We start from the raw sequence: 25021 nt of genomic DNA, 5'->3' as shown, positions 1-25021 counted from the left end.
TATTTAATAAAATATTGTAATACACATTATCAAATTGATTAAAGTTATATTATTAAGGAATTTGAAAATTTAAATCATAATGTTTCAAAACAATGTATTTTTGTTAATATTAGTTATGATTAATATCAACTGTTCCAACTTTACCAATCTTTTATGTGCCTCTACATCCCTGACCATATTTTGCATAAAAGTTGCCCCAAGCTGTATATTACCCAAAGAAAAATGTGCAGTGATGAACCCCATAATCTAAAGCTAATTATCCTCCACTACAACAATTCAATTATTGGTGTACAAAGAATTACAGCTCCAATAACATTTTACTAGCACATACAAAATACATACATACATACAAAATATGTGTAAAACCATTCTGAAGTATTGTAGTGCTGCAGATGCGTCCCAGCCTACAAATCCTATCCTACAGACTAAAGAAAAAAACCTTTGTTTGGTACAGATCCTTGCAAAAATCACACTATAATCATTAAAAAAAAAATGAATTTCAATATTTTTAACTGAGAATAATAATAATACAAAAATGATCATTCCCTCAAATATCGTGATTCATATCGCAATCGCAATATTAGTAAAAAATAATCACAATTGAATATTTTCCTCATATCGTCCAGCCCTTTTTTTAATTATTGTCCATACAAGGCCCTCTTCCAAGGCAGGATATTTAGTTAGCTTTATTGCAAATGTCAGCGTGATCAAGAATATATATTTTTTGCACTTCTGGAACAGAAACTGGAAGTTCAGGGATGACTTTGGCTCCCTACAAGGTGATTATATCGTCGCTGTCGGGCTGAAACCATATTTTATTTTTTTTATTTTTTTTGTTCGCATAAATCTTACCTTCACTCTTTCCTCAAACTAACCTTTTCATGTTTTGGAATGTAGATTGTTCAACACGTACACTCAAAACCTTTATGGCCATGTTGTGATTCACACTGTGCTATTAGTCAACCCTCTCCTTTGATTCATCCCCATCTGGCTCTGCACCGGCCGGGACGAGAATGTATCACATGAGGAATGAGCCACATATTGTAGCGCTAAAGTGTTGGAAGACTCCGCTGGACCTGCACATCCCCTCACATCACACGTGTACGGATAACACCGATGGATGTCAGGTTTACACCAGGCTGTGTTCTGCTTTTTAAGGCGTTTAACACCCACCACACATACGTACATTTAAAAGCATGGGTTCAGTGTGCACGACACACACAGTTCAAATTAGAATTGTTTTCGTCTGGATGAAAAACTCATGACTCACGACTGAGTTCCACAAACTAACATATTCGTACACACACCAAGCCAAGAGGAGAAACGTTTTCTTCTTCTTTCAGCACATTTTACGCCATTAAAGCACTGTTGAGATGAAACCAGACATAATAAAGTGCTGCTCCGCAGGGAGAGAACATGCTGCCCTGCTGTGGCTTCATCTGAAGTCATTCCCTTCAACCCTGCAGCCTTAAGCGTCTCCCCAGTCTCTGGAAACCTGATCAGGCGGTGTGTTTTTCACTTGAATCCTACAGTGGTGTTCCTGACCTCAGACAGTGATCCCAATCAGGAAGAATACCCTGATGCTGCAGTTTGGACCCTCTATGCTGAAACCAAATAGTATAATCGTGGAATGAGGGATCCCTATCCAGGAAACAGACTCAAGTAGGAAAACTGGCTCCTGCTTCTGCTGTTAACTTGCATGGTTTATTATAAAAGTACAATTTCAGTAAGTAATAGTCTCAATTTACAAATTACCATTTTGTATTCAATGACTGTCGGGGTCTGGGATTCATTTTTTTTTTTGTAGTCTCTCAGTTGTGGCAGCCAATGTTACAGTCATATTTGCTGCCCGCAGTACAAATCAGCATTTTCAGTTTAAACATTGTCATATTTTCTTGCACAGTGACTCAAAATGTAATGAATCATGAATTCCAATTCTTTTCCAACAAGACCAGAGCCTGATGTGGATTGTATCGCGGTTGTGTGGATGTTGTGCAATTGATAAAACATTCAGGGTAGAGCTGAGGTGAACACCAATTGCGCACTTCTATACATTCAGACAATAAACAGGATACTCTCCTCCTGTCCTGTGCAAGCAAGCGAGTGTGTCCAGGATTAGCCTCAACTGCACTGACTTTCAAAGAGCAGGGCGGGAGTGCGTGCCCACCCGCCTGGCACTGGGCGTTTTGATTGACAGGACAGCCAGAAGTTGTGTGTTGCAGCTTACACTGTGCATACTGTGATGTTTTCTAACAGGGCATGGCTGCAGTTTAAGTCATTTGTGTGTACATAAATATCTCAAATTAAACAGTGTGATGATTGTTTTATTCATCCAAAGCATTAGTCAGGATATAGAGTTTATTCTGAGAAAGCACATTTGTCTTTTCCGGCACAGGTGGTATGATGGATTGATCGGTCCTGCGTATGGTATAATATTTACCAGAGCATATGGTTTAATAATGCCTTAGTGAATATTAGCCCTACATGCATGATGGATTTTGGGATAATGAAGCGTCCACCCACCCCACACAACCCCTAGTGAAAGAAATGAGATTGCGAAAGCCTGCATGCCTTCATGGTTTGTTAGTTTGTCAGCTCTGGCAGCAGGAGGCAGTGTTACTCAGCAGCTTCCATGTTTCCCATGTGTGTCACAACCTTACCAATCTACGTAACTGCTATGGCTTCTGGGAAACCGTCTGGGCCCATAATCAGCGTCCAGTAAAAGGAGATCAGGAGCCGCGACGCTGCCAAAGATAAATACACAAGCATGCCGAGAAATGCACACATGTGCACAAGCGAGTGCATGTACATAGAAAGCTATGTACGCAACGTGCCCACACATGTCAGGAAAGGTTTGTTGCCAAATATAATGGCTATCTCTACTCCCTCAATTGGGTCTGTATGTATAAATACATCTGGACAATATAATTTCACACATCGTCACCTTCACACAACCACCCTCCCATCCTCCATTCCCTCTGTAAGAAAATAAAACTCTTGGTCTTGTCAGAGGGAATCCCTGCTACCCCAGCTGAGAATACACACTCCATATCAGCCCCTCCAACATAATTCTCCTCCAACAGCCTGAAACCACCCTGACCCATCGTCTAGAGTGACTCAGTGCCTCGGCTTCCCGCACTTCCCAGAAAGCCATGCCAGGCTAGGAGTGAGAAGACCTCCAGATGACAGAGATTTCCCACTTTTGCATCGGTCGGGCTCTAGATCGCTCTCCCATCGGAACACATTAGTACTGTGTCTCTCTGTGTGTGTGTGTGTGTGTGTGTGTGTGTGTGTGTGTCTGTCTGTCTGTCTGTCTGTCTGTCTGTCTGTCTGTGTGTGTGTGTGTGTGTGTGTGTGTATCTGTGTCTGTGTACGTGTCTGTGTGTGTGTGTGTGTGTGTGTGTGTGTGTGTGTGTGTGTGTGTGTGTGTGTGTGTGTGTGTGTGTGTGTTCTCTTGTGGGCTTTACAGAGCTCCAAGATCCTTAAAGTGGAAAAATTAGCTCTGAAAGTTTTTTACATATCTGTGTCCTAGCTTCACATTAAGTACAGAATTCAGACTGACTGCCATGGTGGCTTATTTTTTTTCAAAGCAGTAACAAAACTCACAGAGCAAATAGGTTATTATGTCTCAGTTATGGTTCCATGATATGGTTTCAGAGGGAAATGTCTTCTGAAGTCTCCAAGCTGAACAAGCAGTTCCTCCTGGGCCCACCAGTGAAGGCATACACAATATTTTTTTTTTTGGACTGTGTAAACTATTTACTTAGCTATAAAATCCATTGTTAAGCCTTAATGAACTATAGAACAGAGTAATATTGACCAACAGTCACTGCTTTCTTCATCCATTAGTTTGCCTGCCAAAGCCTTTCTAAACAATATTGGTCATGTAGTAACTTTTTACTTGCACAGTTTCAGTCATCCTTGATTTTAATGCACACACAAATGGCTGTCTTTATAAAGCACCACATTAATGATGGAGTAGTTTCATGGTACACATGCACTCACACAAATGAATGTTTGCAGATTGCAGTTGAGGTTTGTGCGGTGGCTCTGTGGAGTTATACTGTACACAGTGGCTGTGCGGCTGGTGATAATTATTTTTTGTGAGCTGGGGGGGGGGGCAAATAAATACAAAGAAGTACTTTGAAACTGGCAAAACAACCAGCACTACTTTATTTAAACAACTATGTATTTAAGAAGAGCAAGACAATACGATACAAGATTCAAGTTACAAACATAAGAAGATAGTGACTCTGACTGAGTTTTTTTTTTTTTAACTATATCCTCCCACCCACTATTATAAAGCATGTTGACTACTCGAACATAAATGTTGCTCTCCTTTCCTTCTGGCCAGCAAATTTCACAATGACTCTCTGATTAAAGTCAGTCATCTCAGTAACAAGTCTTTTTTTCCATGGACAGCATGGCCAGTGCATTCAGCCTCTCCTGGGTCATGGTGTTTCTGAGAAAAGTTTTTATTCTTTTCAAGGTTGAGAAGCACCTCTCAGCTTTAGCCGTAGTCATGGATGTGGTTATGACAACTTTCATGAGAGTGACAGTTTTGGAAAAGATTGACGGCTGGAATAGCTCCACAGCACCACTGTTCCTTGCTGTAGATGAGACTGAGCTCTGTCTTCACTGCACTTGTCTGGACTTTGTTGATTATTTTTTCTCTTGTAACAGACAACATTCAGTCCAGAAGCTCGTTCTGTATAGTTTTTGACGTTCCCTAAAATACAGTGGCGCTGTCAAGGTGCTCTTTCAAAGCTCCATCAAGAGAGGCAACTAAATCCACCAACCCGCGGGTTATCTGAGCTCTCACTCTCATGGCCAGGTAAAGCCAACTCAAAGGCTCCACAACATTTCACATTCTATTATTCCGGACAGTATGTGTCGATTTTTTGTCACCTCTTTGTTGTGCCATCTAATGTCAATCCTGTAGCCTTTATCTAGCTGTTCAGCAAAGCTAACTCTGCCAAAAAACTCAAGACAGAGAGTTATCTCAAGACACTTTACAGATAGAGTAGGTCTAGACCACACTATAATTTACAAAGACCCAATAATTCCAGTAATTCCCCCAAGAGCAAGCATTTAGTGCGACAGTGGCGAGGAAAAACTCCTTTCAGGGAGAAACCTCTGGTGGTGAGGAAAACTTCCTTTTAGGGAGAAACTTCGGACAGACCCAGGCTCTTGGTAGGCGGTGTCTGACGGTGCCAGTTGGGCGTACGATGAACAGTGGCAATAATAGTCACAATAAAGATAATGGAACTATGACTAGAAATAGTAGTTGTAGTAGTTCATGGCGTAGCAGGGCACTGCAGGGCGTTACAGGGTGTAGCAGGGCGCGGAGCAGGACCACGGCGACAGCTGCAACTATGATTTAGGTGCCACCCTAATCCAAGGAAAACTGCTGGGTGAAAAAAACATAAGGACTCCGGGGAATAAGCTCCCCAGAGCTAGGCACATTGTATGAGTAAACTATTTTATTTTATTTTTATTTCATTTTTATATCATTTTTGTGTTTAAGTATACATTTATATTTCTGGAAATTTGACGGGGGCGGCGCCCTAGCGCCCTTTATTAACATGCCGCTACTGCACAGTGGGCTGTGTATGCTGTAGGTAGAGCTGAAAGCATTTTGTAAATCTTCCTTGTTAGTGCAGAAAAGCTCTGTATCAGTTCACAGAGGAAATTAGGGTAAAAAACAACTAGCCTATATGTAGCGCTATAGATGTTTCATTTATTCCCCCCCCCCCCCCCCCCCCCCCCCCCCCCCCCACCCCCCGACTCATTTTTAATAGACTCCTGTTCTTACATGAGTCTTTGAAAAAGCACACAGTAGGATTATGGAAACACTAGCCAGACATGTTTGACTTTATAATTACTGTATGTGGATGTCTTTCAAACTTCAGAATCTTGGAGGCAGCAAGGAACATTTCCTTGAACCACGGCATTTTTTCATAAACATATCTGGTTGGGTTTGCCACAGGATGTTGGCAATTTACTGGGCGGGTCATCTGGATAATCAGGACATATTTTGATCTGATATCATTCTGCCATTAGCGATCTGGTAGAGTGTTGGCTACGCGAGGGAGAGTGGGAGAAGAAGACAGCAGCCCAGTGCTTCCATAATGAGGATTATGTTGGCTGTGTTTTTATTCACTACAACGGTGGAGGAACGCCAACACACCGTCCTCGTCTTATACACAACTCTCTCTCTGTTGCTGTTGTAGGTGACTGGGAACGTTTCATTTGCGCTTGCCACAGTCTGAAGCGCTCATTGTACTCGCCATTCCCAACCTGTCACGCGACTGTGATGTCATGGGAGCGGTGTAAATATTTATACTCGCGCGTGGTGGTGGCAACACTAGTTGCAGTCTTCTCCTGAACAGAGGTGTCGCAACTGAGGAAACGCCTCAGCTACCGACTTTGCTATTTCTACAGACTAGAAGAAGAAGAAAAATGTAAACAATGGCAGATCAAGCCTTTCATTCACCATAAAAGAACGCATCTTAACCCAGTAAGTTAACAAGAGAGACTTGCAGAGAGTCCTGGCGTCCGGTACCAGTCAGAATGCAGTTGCTATTGGCGCACTTGCTCGGAAAGCTTGCCCTCGAGCTCGTCCATGCTTCCTGTTTCTGCTTTGTTGTGCGCCGCTGAAAAAAAATAGAGTGGTGCATGACCTCTGAACGGCGACTGTCAAGAGGCCTTGACTGACTTACACGGCAATCCGCATGTTGTGCTAACTTCAGTACATGTTGCTAACAGCTAATAAAAATGTCTGACCGGAACTCAGGCTTGTGAAGTTTGGTTCCACATTATGTGCATCATTCTACATACAAAATAAAAAAAAAAGGTGACTATAAGCAAAATTGCTGATCTCCGAATTCCATGTTATTGCTGATTATCGGCTGATAACGATCGGGGCATCCCTAATTTTCAGTTGATTTGAAACCAGTTGAGAAGGTTGGCTCTTGACTAAAAGGAACTACTTTTAGTGACAAATTATTACCGGCATACTGACAAAGTACTTCACACATTATTTTAATTAAATTTGCTGAAGTTAAAAGATCAGAGAATACATTTTGAAAAGGGAAACGGTCACAAAGCTAGAGGTACAGTATGTTGGAATATCTTCTGCAGTCTGCAGTCAGTCAGCGTTCATGCTGTCAACAATCTCAACATCCGTGATTCTCTTCAACACATCTTTGAAATCAGTTTAGTCAACCATGAAATATGTTTCAATCTTTTACACACACACACACACACACACACACACACAGACAGACACACATTACATAACATTTAGGCATTTATTCAGTACATCAGTAGTAACCATTTCCCGACAAATGTTTGACTCGATTTCATTTCAGGAAACAAAATCAGTCTTAGCTTAGCCTAGTACGGTATCTGTAATGGTGAACTGTTCTGGTATAAATTTGGCAAAACTGGAGTCACTTAAAGGGCTATATTTTTTCAGGATATTCTTTTAGGATATTGAACGTTTTAGAATCTGTAGTCAGATAAAAAGTTTTGAAAGGTTGAATTTGCTTTCATGCACATCAGTCCACCTGCCATCAACCGTACCATCATCGAGTATTATGGGATATTAATAACTTAGATGAGCTGTCACTTTACAGATCGTGTGGCCTTGCAATGCACTGACAGAGCACATCTGACTGAAATTAAACGTGACTAATGAAAGTTGTCAGGCTTCAAGCAGTATGGCTGAGTTAATGCATCATGGTCTTTACATTATTGAGGGTGTGTCAGTGACAGGTTGTGGGTATCTGCAGAGAGCTCTTTTTTTCTCCAAGCATGGACTGTCAAATGGTGATGCTGGTCCATGAGTTGTTGCTGCCATCTGCTGGGTTACTGATGTATTACATTATTTTTGCTCTGTACCGCAAGCTCTTTTGTGCATGAAATAAATTATAGTCAATGTATTTACCGTACAGTTTTAATAAACTGAACAAATAACAAAACTAAACTAACTAACAAACTAGAAAAACAACCCTACATTGTGTTTACACTTAGACAATTTCCTTCACTGAGTTGAAAAAAGGTTGCGCTTGCACAAAGGAGATTCTTGGTGGAGTGCTAAACCTAAAATCCAATAGGCATATTCAAAAAGTGAAGAAAATGTAGCACATCTCAAGTTCCCAAGTTAAGGAAGACAAAATGTGAGCGTATGAGGATCAAAAATTTGAGTATTTTGTCCCAACGTGGCAGCTTGAGATGTGCCACCTTAAATTTACTAATAATAATTTACTTAATGTTTGTAAAATGACAAATTGCTTCCTCATAAATAACTACAAGTACAATACATCATAGAACATATTTCACATCCTGTCAACAGCCTGTAGGAATATTAAAGAAATATCACAAGACTAAATACAAAAATGGCATCAGTGTGAAAACGTACATTATGAGTACTACAAATGAAGCATTGCGTTAGTTCATGCAGGACAGGGAAGTCATACGCCCGCAAATGATCATTTCTATGAGTCACGCACCAATCACAGCCATTCTCACATCAAGGGAGTCCATTTAAATATGACTCCCTCCTTACTGCTCCATGCTACACCAATGATGTGTCACTTAACCACTGGCAAAGCTTTGCCTGGACCACCCCAGCCTCTACCTTCCTTATTCAGAGTCCTAACATGACCCAAAGAGTGAAATGGTTTCCAATGTCCTGCTTTGGGCCCACTCTTGTATCCTGATTAGGGATTTTCTTAGCTTAGCATGCTGTCTGGCTGATCCAGGGAGCATTATTAGGAGCGGAACCCTCAGCGCCAAGCATAACTGTATTTCCATTTGTTGCAATAAATGACGTGAGGGTTCCTGACTGAAATTTCCATTATCAGTCCCTACACGGGTGTTAGAGCACTATTATGTGCTCCAATGGTGAGTTTAAAAAAATGGATAATGATGAGGGATGACTTTGATACGGTTTGCCTCAAAAATGCATGTTTCATGTATGCATATTTGAAGACTTAAAAATAATCGGTTATGGAGCCTTCGTGGCCTCTGGTGGAGAATACAGTTTTTGTTTTTTGTTTTTTCGATTTCGTCTGCTACTATTTAACATTTGTACCTCTGCTGGTGAATTGTAGAGGCTCCATGGGCCATCAAGTAAAAACGTGACCATCACTGCACACTGAGCCCTCCTATATAAGAAGTACCTGCTGCTACAGACAGACTGTACTGCATTCTTCAGTCCCTGTGTGAACTTTATTCGGCCCTCTCCTTTCTGCTCTGCTCCCAGGCCTAATGCTCAGTGACTGATCCCCATCATTGGATATGCAGCAGTATGGCACATTCCACGGATGCAGTGTGTGTGAAATAAGGGAAATGTAATAGCGATTGAAATTCACATATTTTGCTCATATTTCCCATGACTGCCAATTTGTGTCTTTTTAATTAAAAGCAGACATGGTGATGTCATGCATGGAAGGCGGGAGAGAGAGAGAGAGAGAGAGAGAGAGAGAGAGAGAGAGAGAGAGAGAGAGAGAGAGAGAGAGAGAGAGAGCAGGTCTGCCTCGCAGGCCTGTGCATGTCACACTGCACAATTGCCAAAATATCAGATATCTCAATATAGAAAAAAAAGGGATGTGTGGTACTTATGCAGATGTAAGGTAACCTAACCTACTGAGAAAATACCTGGAGAGGCGGGTAAAAGTACGGACAGGGGCATTATTATTAGTCAAAACTGTCATGGGAACATTCTGCAGTGTTAGCACAATATACCTATTATACTTCATGCAGACTGATCTGATCAGGGACATTTTTTCCCTGCCTTTTCATTCAGTTAAATATAATTTCTATTCGAGTTCAACTTCTCTCTGTGTCAGGACGGTTTGCTTCTGAGTGATGACCCTCACAGGGCATGTATTGGTCTCTTCTGAAGCAACACTAACTGGTAATGAGCATCCATGTCCATCAGCCACTGGTCTGATACATGACTAATAAACATGCAGCAGGCTACGTGGGGCTATTTAAAGGCTCAGAAATGGAGGCGTTGGAGAGAAGAGGGTCTTTTTCTTGTCCTGGTGTCACTCTGTGTCAGCCATGTCGGCAGCATTCATTAGCATGGGTCAGATCAGTGCATGTCAAAACATGTGATGGTATACACATGTGCACACACATCCAAAACATACAAACACACGCACACACACACACACACACACATACACACACACACACAGGGACACGGGGACACATGTGAACACATGCAAATTCTATTACTTTGCTGCCACCATGTGGATGAGACATGACATATCTGCCTCTGGAAGCCAAAATGGGATGTTGATGGTCCATATCCACTTACACATTTTTTTAAGTGAAAGAAATTTAGGTTGGAGCTACATTAATAAAATCATTTATATCATACAATGTTAAAATACTGTGATCTGTATTTGTTTTAATTCTTACATAAGAGATGTATGTATGCAGAAGAAAAGAAAAATTTCTAAGAAGAATATTTGGTCAATATTTGGTCAATATTTCTGACCGACGTCAGAAATATTATTTTAGTTTCCATTATGCCTACATTTGTGCACCTTGTCTTCATTATTTCATGCTCTGATTACAATCAGTGGTGGAAGAAGTACTACATTTCTACCACAGTGTAAAAATACTATGGTACAAGTGCATTCAAAATTCAACTTGAGTCAAAGTATAGAGGCAAGTAGTAAATATTGAGGCAAAAATAAGTATCTAAAGTAACTCACTATGCAAAATGAAGTTATGGAGCCCCTAAGGTCCTGAAATATGTTTAAATCTTATGCACACAAGATATTCATTTGCACACACACGTAACTGTTGTAGGGAATGATACAATTTATAATGTATTATTCCTATAAGCGCATGATGACCTCACCTAAAAACCAGCAGAGCTCTGCACAGCTCCAACCTGAGAAGGTCTGATCAGCCCCAGTGACTGAGAACACCTGGGAGGCTGGGCAGGGCCTTTCATTTATAATATTACATCATAATATAACAAGCTGCCCATATGTTTACTATGTACATTTGAAGTCATTAGTAACAACAGCAATTCAACTAATGTAGTGGAGTAAAAAGTACAACATCTCTCTCTCTAAAATACAGCAGAGAAGAAATATAAAGTAGCATGAATTGAACATACTGAAGTAAAAAGTGCTTGCACCTTAAAAAAGTACTGCACTTTCCCCCTCTGGTTACAATATGAATGAGTTGTAGCGTCCCTTACACCTCATTATTATCACCATCACAAAGCATAGTGATTCTCAAAAGTCCTGTTATGAAGTTGCATAGGATGACAAGTCAACCATGACAATCTCGATGTCAACAGAAAAATGTGAAATTTCAATTGAGGCCCAAATGCTCTGAATGACGAAAAGGTCAAGAAGAAATTGTTCCCGAATACAATCAGCATGTTTTAACATTTGAATTGTAAATTTTAGTCTTGAGGGTGTCATTTATCACCATGGTGTATTTGTATTGTTTCTTTATTTTAATACAAACCACATTTATATGTAAATTGTGTCTAAATAACATTCCCCCAAATTAATTATTTTGCTTTGTGATGGGTGCTCGGTTCGGTAGGTACAATCCTTCATTTAAAACAAAGACAACACAAACATGAACCTTATTCATTTATGTATTTACGTATTTTAAGAAAGTGACTAAATGTCAAGTTTGCTATGATTGGGATAGTTAGTTATTAGTCATTAAGTCTCCGAACATTACAGAGAAAATCATTTCATTTTTTTTCACTCCAGCATGCTTTCAGGAGATATGAATATCTGAGCCCAAGGGTGTCATTTAAGCACGTCTGTATTTACCCTCACAATTTAAGACTATTCATTTGTTCTATTCCTTTTTTAATAGGGAAGAAAGGAAATAGTTAAAAGCGCTTAAATGTGTTTTTGGTCTATTCTAGTATTGAGTCATTTTTCATGCTCTTTACAATTTGTCAAAACCCAATAAAATCAACACCGCAGGCACAGCATGAATACACATCCGCACACAATCATTTACCAGAATGATTAGCAATGACAAACCACAAAGGGATATTACTTTGACCTGTTCATAATTTGCACCATTGTTATGATTATGACATATAGTCTGTACTTACCCCAGGAACAGCAGTCTAATCAGGCTAGTAGTGTAATTAAATCAACCTGCCCTGGGCTCTTATTGACTCGCTAATATGGCCGATACAATATGACTGTTATGACCTGCCGCTCTCAGACATCCATCCATACATGTTAGCCGAGCAATAATTGCCTCAGTTTAAAATAGACCATAATGTATGAAGCAGCCTAATAATAATGAAGCAGAGGTTGGAAGGAAGTGTACACACACACACACACACACACACACACACACACACACACACACACACACACACGCATGCACGCACACATGTTGTCATACATACAGTAATTAAATGGATTAAAGGGAAACACTGCAAATGCATCACCTGTATTTAGCATTAGAAAAGAACACAGTAATTACTGCATTTTTGCATGTGCAGTGTATAATTTTAACCAGAGATCTCAATACATAATGATGCTGAAAACTCATAATCCTTTTAGTAGCTTATTAAACGTACACATGCTGCAAGGGTGTTATAGAGAAAAGACTGTAGAAGCATGACACTGTTGTTTGCGACATGTGTAAAACCTGTAACTCCAAATTTTTATCTTTGTGTGAGTTGATTCAATTCTGCAGGATTTATTATTTTTTTCTCTCTTTTTTTTTTAAAACAGCAATTATTTCTCCCTGAATTGACAATATGGGAATATTACAAGGTGTTGTTGGAAACAGTGATGCAAATACGACACAGATAGGCCACAAAACTGAGTGTTAGTGTAAGACCCAAAGTGCAGAGATGCACAGAATCCACATTACTTCCATTACATTGCACATGTGCTTTACCATACTGCGACTGGTGACTTTGTCATTAAGGCTAAGTAACACTGAGGCTCTTATTTCACACACAAACACACTGTATGCTGTTACGGATATCTGCTGGACGAGACAATAGTCGTTATTCTGTGCGTCTCTGACTGGATATGGAGTGAGGAGAGAATTGTATTGTGAGTTCAACAGCTGCTCTGTAGCCTGCTGCTGCATTAACCAGTACAAATATTTTCAGAAAAAAATCTCCTTTGTTATACATTGACTAGATAGCATGATGTATGATTCAAAATACATATTTTTATAATTTTTATTTGTAAAGGTTTACAGTAAGTCAACCTGCAGAAGGTAAAGTACAGAATAAAGGTGAGGGATCGAGTTTAAAGGGGCCGTTTTTTACTCTCTCTCTCTCTCTCTCTCTCTCTCTCTCTCTCTCTCTCTCTTTTATATATATATATATTATATTTTTATTCAATCGATTATTACCTTTATTTTATAAAATGACAAATATGATGTTGTCAGTTCATGGAATTAATGTCTGTGTGTTAAATTTAGCTTGAGGCTCGAAATTTAAAGCCATTGTCCAAAACGCCATTTTTTCTGATTATCTCCCAGTGAACGCATCACAGCTGGTCTTGATCATGATTGTCTCCCATCCCTTAAGAATCAGGACTGCATTTAAACAGCGGAATTAGCCCATTTGAAAGAGGGCATAGTTGGCCAATCAGGATCCACTATTGTGAGGAGGTTATCTTGAAATAGATTCATCATTGCCTCATGGTAAAATAAAAAAATAAAACAAGGTCATATGTAAATCATAATGATGTGCGTCAGGCAAAATTATGAGAACGTAATAAAAGCTCCTTTGACTTTTAGTCCAAAGGATACTGGAAATACATCCATGTGCTTACAGAGAGAGAATAAAAAGTATATACAGTATAACACACACACACACACACACACACACACACACACACACACACACACAAGGCTAGCATGATCCTCAGCTGGGATGCTACTTCTAAGCAGCATGCCCTCGCTCTTGTTTTACACAATGGCCTCTCACAACTGTAAAAGAGCCCCTCTGTGGCAAACGGAGCACTTCTCTCCCTCATCACTGAGAGAATGAATGTGTGTCTGAGTGTGTGTGTTGTAGAAGCAGAGAGAGAGAGAAAGAGAGAGAGAGAGAGAGAGAGAGAGAGAGAGAGAGAGAGAAAGAGAGAAATGCTCGTATAAGACAGATGGAAAGCTAAAGTGACAAAAAAGAAAAAGGAAAGCAGGAGAAAGGAGAGACAAGAGAGATAGACCTCCCCCAATCAGCAGCATGCAGGCAAACATGCAGCACAGTACAGTACAATGCTTATTCACATATTCAAAGCTAATCCCCAAATGATTTAATCTGTAACATGGTTAACCATGGAGCAATTTAGAAATAATCTGTTAGCATTCAGAAATAACACTATAGTCTTAATCATTATGGGAAACTAAGTGTGTGTGTGTGTGTGTGTGTGTGGGGGGGGGCTGCGTTTGTAAGCCCGTTTACTGCAATCCTGACGTCAGACCTTATTGTGACTGGACCTCTGAGAGGCGCAGTCGGGGGTCAATGGTCAAACTGCAATTGATGTCACAATGCTCACATGGCTGCGGCTGATGCATGATTAGTTAGATATATACATTTAGATAATGTGCTTGTCCCCTAATCTATTAGGAGCCGCTCTGCTCTTCGCCCCAGGAACCCTAATGCACTCCAATGTATTTATGGTCAATAATTAAAAGGGAAAAGCATGCATTAAAACCGGTCTCTACTTAACAGATCTTAACTAATCAGATTAGGATAATGAATAGGCCACTTTACCAGCTTGGCCCGGTACAGTGGCCATTTCGCTGACAGCTGCTGAATATGACAAGGTTAGCATCATAAGCCTTTTCTTGCAGAGGGGGTTTAGGGCATGGATTAATGCCCGAGGAACAGTGAAAAGAGGTTATCCTATTTGTATAATGGCATTAATCCAGGGGAAAAATTACACTGGACCATGGCTCATTTGTTTTTTGGATTCCATAATTCGTTGAAAAATGAGTGGCATTTTGTTTTGCAAACGTAATAATTTGGAAATGTAGCTCTCGTACCTTCTAGCCACACTGAAAATGGCAGATTTATGATCAGCGGGGCGCAAAGCAACACTTTTTAAAAGTGATATGCGGTGGGAATAAAATGTGACCACAGGACAGCCGCAGAACTCAAAGGCACTACATGTGCTCTCTCAGCATTCCGTCCCGTTCATGATTTTCTTGTCTGCAATGGGTCCTGAAGACGGGAGACAAATGAAAGAAAAACTCCAAAGTCATAAACACGATTCAACTTCATCATCAGCGATTTCACCGTTTCCCCCTACAGCTTTTTCTCTGCCACAGCGGGAAAAACACCTCCCGTGCATGTACCACATCAGCTGTGAATGATTCAGTGCCACCAAAGGTTAATTTTCAATTTGCACAGTGAAGGGTTACCATTACATTTTGACCTGCAAATTGTATCTCCCCTTTAATACCCTATCATTTCATTTTGGGGTCCCTTTGTAGTTTGAACTGGGGCTGGCTATATTTGGTAGTGGCCATCTGTTTATTATTTAGCTGGTGCTTGGATGTGCAGCCTGACTGCATTAGGGAGCGAGAGGGGTAGCAGGAGAACGGCACTATACCTGGCCCTGGTAGGGTCTTTACCAGTCTCCCCGGACCCATTAAAATCCTGTTAACTTTGATAATCCCTGGCAAGAACTTGGCCTCTGTGGACCATTGAGCAGGAGAGGAATACTTTAAAGTGCCACTGTTTAAGAGGTCATAACATCTTGTAAAGCTGTGTGTGGCTGCTGCTGGGTCACATAATGATATCGGAGAGAAGAGCCAAAGGGCAAGCTGTGGAGCATTGAATATGATTTAATATACCTTCTTTCCAATGGGGAAATTCTCCTTTTTCTGTGTTTCACTCTGTGTCAAACTTCCTTCATACGGCCTCACTCTTGACCCTTCCCATTCTCATGGTTAGATAAAGAATAGTGCTGTCCCACTCTGTAATCCTCTCTCGATGTCTACAGGCATTATTTTCCCACTAGCTCTCTTTTTGCAGAGTTTCTCCAAATTGAGGTCAATCTTAAAGGGGTGAAAGAATGATTATATAGGGTATTTCACACTGTCTCCTTACAGGGTATGTAACATTGGTTGGGCTGAAAATGGCCCGGGTGCTATTCTATGGGTCCTAATGCATCCCTGTGTTTTGGCCCTATTTGGAACGAGAGCTTTTCTTCCAAATATGATATGCTCATGAATATTTAGATGAGCTGCGCGCTGATTGGTTGAGCGAACCACATACACATACAGTGGAGACGAGACAGCAGGTCTCATATTTCAGACACTGCAATGTTCGTCTGCTATTTCATTACTAAATTCACTTCTGAGACTTTTTTATGTGATAAATCAACTATGTAGAGATCAAATATGGGCCGTTTTACGAAAATGTATGGATAATTGCAAATTTTGTCCGGTGCTGCCTCGGTTGCTGCCTCGGCGCCCGACCTGTCCTTTCACAGACCCTGGATACACTTTTGGCATAACTATAGTATATTTACACTTTGAATTTTGTCATGGTATGTATATCACAACTACCCTAAGGTCATACAAAGCTTAGCTAACACTTTTGTCCGATTTCAATTTAATGCATTTTTGTGAATTTCTGAGGTTCGTTAGGAGGAGGCTAGCTAGCTTTCATTGATAAGAGCTCCATCCAGCTCACTCGCGGACAAGATGCGTTTATTTCCCCGATCGTTTGTTTAAATAACTCAACACACATATCCATTATAAGATTAAGTGGAACCTGTGGTAAGAGATTGCTGGCGTAACAAGCTCGCTGACCGCGCTCTCACTCACACACACCGGCCATTTAGCAGGAAGAGGGGAGCTGCAGGCCCTGGAGCTCTGTCAGGGCAGCAGCATTTGGTAGTCCAGTAACCCAGAAACGGTGACTTTGCGCGGGTATGGAGCGCCGCGGGCTGTCGGCCGTGACAGAGCTCCATCTAGCTCACAGCGGGCCGGGGTCTGTGAAGGAGGACAGGCCGGGTGGCGAGGCAGCAACACAGGCAGCACCGGTCGCTGAACTCCGACACACAGTCGGACAAAATTTGCAATGAGCCATCAATTTTCGTAAAAGGGCCCATATTTGACCTCTACATAGTTGATTTCTCACATAAAAAAGTCTCAGGAGTGAATTTAGTGATGAAATAGCAGACGAACAATGTATACATTTCTGAGATCTGAGCGACCTATTCAGAAGACTACCTGATCGCAGATCAGTGGTGTAGCCTACGTAAATGTTGGGGCGTGACAAAGGTAGAAACTAGAGCCAAATAAGAAGGAGCCACCGTTGAGATTTGCCCGTTTTCAGAGGCAGTTTCAAATTGTGAGATTTGCAGAGGAAAGAGGTGTCATTGGGATTTTAAGGTTCTATGTATGTCCTATTTACTCACCAAACTGTCGTTATTCAGCTATAACAAGGTAAAATCGGTTTTGCATTCTATCACCCTTTTAAAACAAGAAGATCAAAACAAGAAGAAGTGTTAAGGGGACAACTTGGACAAAGTGTATTGTGTCGTGTCCTTTTGCGTCAGTGAACGAACCCTGACGGCTCAGTGCTCTGCGTTGGTTTCAGTTCATTTAGTTTAACTCACGAACACAGATAAAACAAAAATAATTCAGGCAGGGATGAGTAATCATACACTGTCCATTACGGTCACAACCATCTTGCTATATTTGCCACACACCAATTTTAAAATGCCTCCTTCCTCCTCCCTCTCTCTTTCTCTTTTCTTTTTCTCCTGTGACGTTTGCCCTCTGACAAGTTCATATTAGATAAGACCCGCCTACTTGACATTTGTCTAGCCAATCAATAGGACAAATGATAACCTGTGACCATGCCACTTGCTAAAGAATTGTAAAAAAACGGTAAAAATGTCTGGGAGCAAAGTTGCTAAGCACTTACCGTCAAATGACAGTAAAAAACATTAGATTATTTTACAGAATTTTTCTTTTTTAAATACAGTTATTTCCTGTATTTTTACAGAAGTTGTTTTACCAAAGAAAATGTAATTATTTAAATTATGTACTTTTAGGGTATTTTGCAATATTTTGTTCAGATTGATACATTTGTTTAACATTCTAAATATGTTTTATGATTACAATTCTTTTTAATTCTACAGTTGGACTGTGACAATGCAGAAAATGTACAGTAAATATCTGTATTTTAAGAAGAGGTTCTTTGCAGAATAATGTTTTTTACTGTCACTTCACGGTAAGTGGTTGGCAATTTTTGCTGCCAGACTTTTTTTTTTTTGTTTCTTTACATTAAATTGAAGGTTAAACTGTAAAAAAAAACAAAAAAACAGAAAGATGCCTCAATTTTCACCCAGAGAAACAATGTGTATTTTTTGTCTTTTTACATAAAATTCAATGTAATTTTCAATGTAACTTTCAAGACCATTAAGCACTGTAATTATCCTGTTAAACAACTATATTGTCTCATTATATCAATTTACAGATTACAACCTTTATTTAATATTTTTTTTTTTTTATAAAAGTATTTTTCTGTATTTTTATGCAACACTTTTTTTTTTTTTACAGTGTACGTTTGACACGGCCATCAGCGTCTGATACCGAACAGCAATGTCTCTTTCCAGAAATCATTACCTGGCCAGTCAAGATACCTATGATCATCCACAGACCTGGTTGTGAGCAGTTTCATGTAGAAACTGTTTTCTTTCTGCCAAACTACACCTGCCAACCATATCACCGCGCAGAAGGAAGCGTACTCATGGACAAGAGGCTTGTAACGCGAGATGTAAAGATTAACGGCGTCCTTCTCAGCTGAGCTGTAACCTTAGCTAGCTCAGGTGAGGTAGCAGTATCAGTTAGCTATAAACTAGTCTATTACCCTGGAAATCCAGAGTTCTCACGAGAGCACAATTTGAATTTGCTCAGCGAGTCACTCTGGCATTCAGTAATGATGCTTATTAACTATAACCTTGTAGCCGAGCTGCGCCAATCACATCGGTGTATCTGATATAGGTGGGCCAGAGGCGAGCTAAACAGATGACGATAGCGCTGCAACGTCAAAGTCATTAGTAAACATTGCAAGATGGCTACGGATGAACACCAGTTGTTTGAAACGGCTTTGGCCGCTGAAATGAACGAGTTAGACTTGGCTTTTTATCTAAAAGAGGAACAGAAGACGGCGCTCGAATCGTTCCTTTGCAAGAAGGACGTTTTTGCTGTTTTGCCGACCGGATACAGCAAGAGTTTAATCTACCAGTTAGCTCCCCTGGTAGCTAAGCGTATGGGTACACTGTGGATACGTCACCCCGTGTACTGTTGTGATTGGTCGTAGTGTTATCCAAATGTGTGCAGTGAGATTTTCAAATGCATTCTTGGTGCCGCCCCTCGAGTTGGGCCATTTTCATTACTCATTGCCAGACCCTTAATCTTTCGGATTTGGGTCTGGATTTCCAGGCTACTAGTCTATATCGACAACGTTTAATTTCCGGGATTGTTCAGGTGCCACTGGAAAGTCTGTTGGATGTCCCTCATTTCGGCCTTCCGCTTTCTTTGTGTTGGCATTCTAAACTCCGGTCGATTTATGAGGACTATGGTTAACTGTTTCTCAGATCTCTGCAGGGTAAATCCAGACAGCTAGCTATACTATCTGTCCAATCTGAGTTTTCTGTTGCATGACTAAAACAACTACTGAACATACACGTTCCATGAAAACAAGTTCCTTCCCGAAGCTATTTTTCAGTGGCACGGTTGCTCCGTTCAGCGCTTAGTATCGCACAAGTTGATTGTGATTGGTTAAAACAAATGAAAATAAACCAGAGCACATTTTTCCCTAATCCTGGAATGCTGTGGGGACTAGCCAGACCCTCCTCCGCAGCGCTGTGGAGGAAGGGCTGGCAATGCAAGACTAGCTATAAACTAATCTCCACAAGCTAGCAATGTCGGACCATGAGCCTCTCATGAGTACGCTTCCTTGTGCGTGGTGATACCATTGGCGAGTGTAGGTTGGTTACTGGGAAAACCTGGTACAGGTCATAATGTCAACTGAGCTATCTCCATCCATCGATGAAGGCTGCAAGCTAAAAGAAAAGTGGACCTTGCGTTAAGATATTTTTTATTAAAAAAACGTATGGGGTTAGGGGTTATGGGTTAGGTTTAGGGTTAACAAGTCTTATGAGTTGTTTTGGAAGGTAATGGCAAATTATCTTTTTTTTGTATGTATGAGGTAAGTGTGGCCTTCAGGTTGGAGGAACCATTACTAATCCGTCTTGCACTTATTCTCTTACTTAATTCCAAGCAATCAAATGAAATAACCTGCTCGTGTCACTCAATGAAAGTAATATGATAGTAGTTATGACAAAATAACTCCTACATTTAATAAAAATGTTGGCAATATGACTTCCTTTGTAATGATTTCCAGATGACTTAACGTCTCAGTGAGAGTACGTCCAGTTGGTTAAGCAGCAGGGTAACCAGAGCAGACATCTGTATGGATGCTGAAGCTGGCCCTAACAGGTGTTGTGAGGGCTCCAGCATTAACAGCAACACCTGGCCTGAAGCTCCAGAGACCACATGCTGCACAACACTATTAGTCAGCTATGTGGATCACAGATAGACAGAGCTAAAACTGGCTGCTGCCACGTCACAGAGAGTGAGAGACCTATAAAAGAATAGCCTTCCCCCCTCCCTCTATTTTTGCCCTCCTGATAACATTTTATCACCCTCTTTCAAAGTCTTTAGCGGGGATATTTCAAAGCAAGCCAGACATACTGAGACAGGAACAACTTTGCGAGAGTAATTTCTCCTCGCTGTGTATGAAAATTTAAATTCCTCGTCTCTCAATGGGAAGCAGAGGTTGAAACGAGCCAGAAACCACCAGCATGTGCTGAGAAATTCCTTCATCCTTATGGTGGTGATTACCAAGAGGGGCAGAGGGAAGGGGGGCATAATGAGAGCCGCGGTGGCACTGCCCTCTATCTGGAACTCTCGATGGCCTGCAGTCAAAACTATCAGCTCCCTTTCATGATCATCTACTGTACAGCAGCACTGATAATGCAAGGAGCGAAACAGGGATGCTTCATCAGTCACTGCGAGAATGTGTTCAATCCGCAGAGAGCCATTTAACATTCTTCTGTAAAATGGCATCAAAAAGGAAAAAAAAAAAAATATATATATATCCTCCTTTTCCACAACACGTGTTCGTTCCTTTGATGCCTAAAGCGAGCTTAGACTCTGATTTGTATCAAAAGATTTCAAGCCATTTAAAATAAACAAAGATCTTTGAAACTTTCCAGTGTGTAACATCTGTATGTCCAAAAGAAAAAAAAGAAGAGAAAGATTCAGTTTTGTCAGTATTAAATCACACATATGGGTTAATTAAACAGGGCTCAACGGTCAAGATAATAATGGCTTATGTCACCGATGACAATTCGCTCGTTTCAAATACATTGACAAAAACACATGATAAGTTGAACCTGACTAAGCAGTTGTCTCAAGGCTTTATTGGCAGGGCCCCGGCCTCCAATTTCTCATTTTCAAACCAAAGCAACGCAGTGTTTTTTTTGTCACTGCTCATCCTTTATTTTTTTTTTAAGTGTCAGCATCTTCTAAGATTGCCACCAGATACAGATAAAGACTTAGAAAAAGACAATGTTGAAAAACCTTTTTTTTTTTTTTCTGCTTCTTTCCTGTTGTGAAAAATGATCCATTGATTAGACTGCTCAGTCATTAAAGTGCACATCCAAGCACTGGGCAATGACCATATGGGATCAAAGGTCACCAAAGGACCCTGTTCATAGCAAGGCCTTCCTGCAAGATGGCACAGCAACTCCCTTTATGATCCTTCATTACATTAGAGGTTAACCTCAGCCCTTTTGTTCCATCGGGGGGGGTGGGGCGATCAGAGCGAGCAGGCACTTTTGTTCAGCATGGGGAAACAGTGGTTAACAGAGTAACAGGAAGAAGGTGTGAAAGAGAAGATGTCGGGGAGATAGAGCAATGGGATGAGACAAGGGATGAGGAAGGGAGAGGATGTGAGAATGCAGAGATTTCCTGAGTGTCACTGCAGCCCCCAATTCCTCCCCACTCCTTCTCCCTAGAAAATTAAATATTGATCAATCTCACAGGCCTACGAACAACGGAGGAGATAAAGAAGAGTATTAAAGGAAATAAATAAATATACACTTGTATCACCTGTCCAAGCCGGGTAGAGGGGGGAGGCTGGAGGGGGGGTGGGCAGCAAGCACAGGGTGTGTGTGTGTGTGTGTGTGTGTGTGTGTGTGTGTGTGTTTATGGAGGCCGATTCCCAAGCTTAGAAAATGCAGGCCCATCCATCAGCCCCACCCTGAACACAGCAAAGGTTTGGCTGGGAAGGTCTAAAGGCTGGGGTCTTCCTTATCGTGTTTCTGACAGTGAGCAAACAACCCCTCATCTCTGATCGACGTTATCGGTAAAGCTTCTGAGCCTGCGCAGCCATTTAAATAATTAACAAGGCGTACATTTTCTGTAGCCCTCCTGATGAGGGATCTGCATCTCCGAGCTGTCCTTAATGCCCAGAGCTGTTGTTTATGCCCCGGCTCCTGTCCTCCCAGGAACAGGGGCATAAACAACAGGCTTTAAGAAAGAAAGTGCAGCTTCAGCCAGGCCTCGCATTACTTTTGCACAGGAACATCACACTCTTTCAAAACAAATGCATTATAAGATACACAATCTCATTAAAATCCCAAATAAAAAAAAAACAACAATTAAAGACCAAGAATTAAGTTTATACTGTGGCATTTGATAGCAGTGAAACCACAGTCAGGAGACACTTTCATTTCAATTTAATCTTAGAATTTTCGATTTTCCAAATATTGAATTGTTTTATGTGTCAGTGGTTGTAATGTGAAAAACTATACTACTCTGGTAACATGTTACTTTAACTCCCCCCCTATTTTACATGTATAGTCCTATAAAACATTTAATAAACGGTTTATAGGACACTATCATATCATGTAGCTGTAAGCAAATATGCAACATTTTTAAATGTTTAGTTAACATTAATATAATAATAGTACATAATAGTGTTTTCCTGTAAACACGTATATCTGCTTACAGCTACATCATGGTGTGTTTTAAACCATATAACCATATTTACGCACTTCTGCTTTTTAGCTTTCATCACTACTTTCATTACTTTAGTAAAATGAATGACCAACATACAGATGATCCCTGATCTAATGTACACAATCAACCAAAAACCATAGTGCTTCAGAATTCAACCTTTTTACCTTCAATTGCATCACCTTTTGAATTTACCACATGCAGTTTGTTCACCAAAGGACACAAGTCAAAAGTTAAACTAAACCGAGTGCATGGGCTTCACCCACCATCATTGATTTCCACTGTATTTAATAAGATAAACATCACCAATCATCACAAAGCGCTGCTCCCAGTAAGGGTTTTTTAACCCAGTTTATATGGCAGTGTGACTGGGAGCTCTTACGGCTGTGACTGATCTAAACAAAAACCCATTTCACTTCACCGAATAATGAACTGTTTGCATTACCCCCCCCCCCCCACACACACACACACACACACACACACACACCACATTGACAATCCCCAAAACAGCTATTGGATGCAGGTCCTTAAACAAATTATGACAGGCGATCTCCTGCACCGATCGACCTTTGCTGACCTCTTATATTGCAGATATTTATTACTGTTCTTTCTCCAGATAGCACTGTGCCTACATTGCCAGTTGAGTGTGTGTGTGTGTGTGTGTGTGTGTGTGTGTGTATGAGAGGGGGTTTGTAAATCTTGGAGTGGAAGCAGCCAGGCAGCGGGTCATAAACGCCAGCACTATATAACACATAAAGAAAAGAAGTGCAACAGCCTCTCTATCCTTTCCCACCTCCCCCGTTGCTCTACTCCCAACCCCTCCTCCCGCTTCTAACCCTCCACTATGGACCCCCCCACCCCCCTTCTTCTCTACTCTCCCCCCTGCTGTCGTTCCACTCATGATCCGGAGAGATGTTATCGCTCCATTTAAGAAAGGAACAAACAAGATTATACTGTAAGTTATCCGCGATTATGGCCACAAATCTGGTGCTGGAGCGAGGGCAGGGGTGGGCGGAACGGGGGGGGTGAGGGAGGGTGGGAGAGTGAAAGATGATAAAGTAAACTGAGTTGCTTTTCTTTTTCCTCTCAGTCCATCTCCTTTTATCCGCCACACAAACAGATTTATGGGATAAAGAAGAAGAGGCTTTTGTGGACAGTATATCTTTCAAAAACAGTCCTTGTGGGAGGAGGAGAAAAAATGTGACAATGACATATGTCTTCAACAGCTTGCGCCTTTTCGGTCTTATTGTGTGTGTGTGCGTGTGAGTGTCTGACTATGACATAATCCCTCACACAGAGTCAACACTGTGGCAAGCATTTCTTAAACACACACAACCTGATTGAAAGGAAGAAAATAATGAATAAAAGTGTCAACCTCTCAGATTGTAAATTGAAAGGCCGTTGTGTCGGCACTCTGTCGGTTCAGCTGCCGCGTGCTCTCATGTCTCGGGCGACACACACTTTACATCTGCGCCTCCTGGCTTCTGACTGCGGCTCATCACAAAAACGACAGAGCAGAAAATAAAGCGACACCTAGAAGTCTATTCATGTCATACAGTAGAGCGAGGGGGCTTTTCCCCCCGTCTCCTCTGCAGCTACAACCATCAATTTAGCTCTGTGGTGGCCAGTCAGCCCCTCTCTGTCCCAGCTGTGTTTGACACTATTTATCTGCTCTAGTGAAGCATATCATTTTTGATTATTAACCTCCCACCCAAAAAAAGAAAAGCTCCCCCGAAAAGGTTAAGATGCAAAATGACAACCTCGCACGATTCCCAACCGGGCAATCAAACACTTGACTGTTACAGCTGCAGAGCTACTCCATCAAATCTTCCTTTCAAAGCACACACACACACACACACACACACACACACACACACACACACACACACACACACACACACTTCAACCCTTTATTTCT

The 25021-nt window shown here is 41.1% G+C and overlaps 1 long non-coding RNA gene across 1 annotated transcript; it reads right to left on the bottom strand.

The window, feature by feature from the left end:
* Positions 1-4414: 4414 nt before the first annotated feature.
* On the bottom strand, positions 4415-25021 carry LOC116035326. Its single transcript, XR_004101327.2, has 3 exons — positions 25011-25021; positions 15596-15599; positions 4415-4541 (listed from the first exon to the last, which is right to left on the bottom strand). It is a non-coding gene; the product is annotated as an uncharacterized LOC116035326 (long non-coding RNA).

Source organism: Sander lucioperca, chromosome 10, assembly GCF_008315115.2.
Source record: "Sander lucioperca isolate FBNREF2018 chromosome 10, SLUC_FBN_1.2, whole genome shotgun sequence".
Lineage (NCBI taxonomy): Eukaryota > Metazoa > Chordata > Actinopteri > Perciformes > Percidae > Sander > Sander lucioperca.
The sequence above is the reverse complement of the archived record's forward strand: the minus strand, read 5'-3'. Positions and strand labels throughout refer to the sequence as shown.